Here is a 5000-nt window from a genome sequence, read left to right as displayed (position 1 = left end):
TCTGTCTCCCCTGATCCTGCTTTACAGGACATTTTTGTTGATCCTCTGTGCTGATGGGTCCCTCGTACCTCGCTAGCATAAACAGTTTATGTCCTAAAGTCTTGGCGATATGCTTCTACTGTATAAGATAAGATATTGTATGAATCTCTCTCTCTCTCTCTCTCTCTCTCTCTCTCTCTCTCTCTCTCTCTCTCTCTCTCTCTCTCTCGTACGTGCGGTACACATTCATAAGCACACAAATATATATATATATATATATATATATATATATATATATATATATATATATATATATATATATATATATATATATATTTATATATATATATATATATATATATATATATATATACACTGTATATATAACACTATATATATGTATATATATATATATATATATATATATATATATATATATATACATACATGTGTATATATGTATATAAATATATATATATATATATATATATATATATATATATATATATATACATGTATATATATATATATACATATATATATATATAAATATATATATATATATACATGTATATATATATATATATATATATATATAAATACCTGTATATATATATATATATATATATATATATATATATATATATATATATATATATATATATATATACTACCACTAGATAGGTATTGGATCCTTTGACAGGCAAGACAGTAATGCAATGGATCCCTTTCTCTCTGGTTACGGCTTATTTTTTCTTTGCCTACACTTGCACAGAATAGTCTGGCCTATTCTTTACATATTCTCGTCTTTACTAATACACCTGACAACAATGAGATACTAAACACTTCTTCACCCAAGGGGTTAATTACTGTACTGCAATTTGTTCAGTGTACTTTCCTCTATGGTAAGCAGCTTTTCTAGGAGAAGGACACTCTAAAATTAAACCATTGTTCTCTAGTCTTGGGTACTGCTATAGCCTCTGTACCATAGTCTTTCACTGTCTTGAGTTAGAGTTTTCTTGCTTGAGGGTACACTCTTGCACACTATCCTATCTTATTATTATTATTTTTTTCCCTCTTGTTTTTTTTTTTTTTTTTTTTTTAAATTGTGTGTTGGGCAGGCTTAATACAAGGGCCATGGAGGCCTGGTGGTTTATGAAGAGGTTGTATTTTCCTTTTCTGATTCTTTTCCTTCTCAAAACCATCCTTAATTTTCTCCCTCAGTTGAATTGACTATCCTGGAGGGTATTTATCCTCGCATTGTGTATCGGCTCCTCCATGTTGACCAGTTTTTTCCGATTTTTTACTATAGTCTATGGGTTTCATTAATCACTTTATTTATAATTCTGTACATATTGTTTTTGTTATAATTTTTGTTAATCTAGTTTTTTAGCATGATGTCTCTTTTTTTATTTCTATTAATTCTTATGCTGTCTGGAGACGTTGAACAAAATCTGGGACCAGTATGTCCTAGATTTGTCAATTGATATACTCGTGGTCTTCATGCAAATATCCAAGACCTTACAGTTGCATCCAGATAGTATGATATTCTTTTGTGCTCAGAAACTTTGGTTTCTAATATGAGGCACTTATCTGAGCTCCTTACAACGGGTTTTAAGAAGCCAATAATGTTGAAATGTGATGCCATCACTAGGGCCAGGGGATTGGTGGTGTATATTAGGACGGAGTACCCTACTTCTCATAAGTCCTGCTATGAATGTGGATGTCATGAGATTCAGGTAATAAGAGTTTGTGGCAGGCATAAAAACTTTTATTTGTGTTCGATCTACCGGAATCCAGACATGGATGATTCTATCTTCGATTGTCTTCTTACCATTATGGCTAAGATACAAGAGGATGATAGAAAGGCTTCTTTAGTCTTTGTTGGTGATTTTAATGCTCACTATAGGGAGTGATTGAGTTCTATCTATCCTACCGATCTCCATGGTTTAAGAGCTTTAGACTTTGCCTCTGAATCAGGCTGTGAGCAAATCATAAATGAATCTACTCACAGGTCTGGTAATTACTTGGACCTCGTATACACTGACTCCCCAGGGATATAACTAGTAAGGTTGGTTCTCCAGTCGGGACATCTGATCATACCTTGGTTTCATTATTAGTGAACACTGAGCAGCCTGTCCCTGATATATCATACTCTTGTAAAATTTATATGATATCCCAAGTAGACTGGAATTAGATTTTGCATGATCTTTTGTATTGGAATTGCTCACAATTATATAGTAGTGTAAATCCTGTTGTCCCTTTGAATGAGAATCAAGTCAACATAATTGATAGGAGTATCCCTTCTCATGTGCTAAGGTATCGAGTGAAGGACAAACCATGGTTCAATGATGATTGTAGACCTGCTTATTTGGAGAAGCAGGAGGCCTATCATCTTTGGAAGGGTAACATATCAGATTTGACCTGCAACAACTATTTTCAGCTTAGAGCTTTGGCTCAGAGAGTTTATGCCTCAACTGAAAAAGAGCACAATTTAACCATAAAAGAAACCATTTCTGCTGCAACTCAGGAACATAAATGGTGGCCTACCCTTAAATATGCACTCTTTGGTGTAGATGCAACAGTTCCTCCTTTACTTAAACCAGATGGCTCAGTCACTCACTGTCCAAAGGAAAAGGCAACCTTTTTGGCTGATGTTTTTGACAGTAAACATAGTGATGAAAAACATTAACTTCCTCATTCCTGTTTTCTTGAGGCTAAACTAACTAGTTAGCTTTTCGATCTCTGGGGATTAAAGCTCTGTTGATGGACCTTGATGCTTATGGAGGTGTACACCTGAAGGGAATTTTTCCTTTGTTTTTTATAAAGACAGCAGATTTCTTAGCTCCAAGGTTATCTGTTATTTTGCGGAAGCTAGCAAGAAGATAAGCTTTTAGCACTTGTTGGAGAATTGGTAATGTTACTCCTCTATGTAAATGTGTGTGTGGTAGCTCAAGTCCCACTGATTACCGCCCAATTTCCATAACTCCCTTATTATCTAAAGTTTTTGAACATCTGGCAAAATGTTTTAATGGGTTTGCTGAAGGTAGTCCTCTATTCTCTAGTTTGCAATTTGGTTTTCGTAAAGGCCTTGGAGCATGTGATGCCCTTCTTACAATCTCTAATACTGTACAGAAATCCCTTGATTGTGGTCAGGAAGTTCGTATGATTACCCTTGATTTTAGTGCCACCTTTGACCTTGTTAATCATGAGGTCCTTGTTTTGAAACTCAAACAGTTGGGAGTGGGTGGGTCGTTTCTTAGCATTATTATTGATTTTTTAAGTAATAGATATCAAAGAGTTGTTGTTGATGGGCACCAGAGTGAGTATAGGAATGTGATATCCGGTATTCCACAGAGTAGTGTTCTTGGCCCATTACTTTTCATACTAAATAAACATGAAATATGGTTTGGCCTACAAAACAAGCTTGTTGCATATGCGTATGATGCTACCCTCTTTGCATTAATTCCATCCCCCTGAATGTAGATCTGGGGGCTGGTGAATCCCTTAATAGAGATTTAGCTAAAATTACTGCATGGTGCAAATTACAAGGTATGAAGTTGAATCCTAACAAAACTCAAAGTATGATTGTGAGTAGGTCAAGGACGGTGGCTCTTCAACATCCTGATCTCAGTATTGATAATGTTTCTTTAGATTTGTATAACTCTTTTAAAATTTTAGGTGTGATTCTCGACAGCAAATTTACTTTTGAGAAACACATTAGGTCTGTGTCTTTTTCAATTGCACAAAAAACTGGCTTATTGAGAAAGTCTTACAAGATTTTCGGCGATCAATCTATTCTGAAGAAGTGTTTTAATTCATTCATTCTACCTTGTTTTGAGTATTGTTCTCCTGTCTGGTGTTCAGCTGCTGATTCTCATCTTAATTTGTTAGACATAAACATACGGTCTATTAAATTTCTTATACATTTAGCATAAGATTTTTCATTATTCTGACCTTTCTTCACATTCAGATCTCCCTAAACAATTCCATCCTGTTCGTAATACTAGGCAGGCAGTTCATTCTAATAGCCAGGCCTTCTCCATCATGAGGCTCAATACTACACAGTATTCTAGAAGTTTTATTCCAGCTGTAACCAAATTGTGGAATGATCATCCTAATCGGGTAGTTGAATCAGTAGAACTTCAGAAGTTCAAAGTTGGAGCAAATGTTTTTGTGTTGACCAGGCTGACATGAGTCTTTTTATAGATTATATATGACATATCTGTTTTTGACATCGGTAATAGTTTATATAGGACATATTCGTTTTGACGTTTTTAGTGTTTTTAGAATGATTTCTTGTTAATTTATTGTCATCATTTATTGATTTCCTTATTTCCTTTCCTCACTGGGCTATTTTTCTCTATTGGAGCCCTTGGGTTAATGCATCTTGCTTTTCCAACTAGGGTTGTAGCTTGGGTAGTAATAATATATATATATATATATATATATATATATATATATATATATATATATATATATATATATATATATATAATATATATATATATATATATATATATATATATATATATATATATATATATATATATATATATATACATATATATATGTGTGTGTGTGTTTGTGTGTGTGTGCGTGTGTGTATAAATATGTACCGCGTGCGAACGACAGAGAGAGAGAGAGAGAGAGAGAGAGAGAGAGAGAGAGAGAGAGAGAGAGAGAGAGAGAGAGAATTCATACAAACAGAAGCTATTTCCAAGACAGTCTACACCCCCAAGGAAAATCATGTCAAGTTGATATTTTCTAAAAAAAGGGAGTAGGATGATTACAAGCTTTTTTTTCCGATAAGGTTATTTCCATAGGAAATAAATAGTAAAGAATTAACGTGAGGAGAAAGAAAAAAAAAGAAAAGAAAAACACTTATAGAGGATGAGAAATGAAGCATAAATTACTGAATGTGAGAATAATATGAAAAAAAGAATAGTTTTTCTGCAAATTGATAGCAAAAAGAACTACAAGTTGTGAATTATATGGTTAAAAGCTCAACAAGTGACTGA

Source organism: Palaemon carinicauda, chromosome 29 (genome assembly GCF_036898095.1).
Source record: "Palaemon carinicauda isolate YSFRI2023 chromosome 29, ASM3689809v2, whole genome shotgun sequence".
In the NCBI taxonomy this organism is placed as follows: domain Eukaryota; kingdom Metazoa; phylum Arthropoda; class Malacostraca; order Decapoda; family Palaemonidae; genus Palaemon; species Palaemon carinicauda.
Note: the sequence above shows the minus strand (reverse complement) of the source record.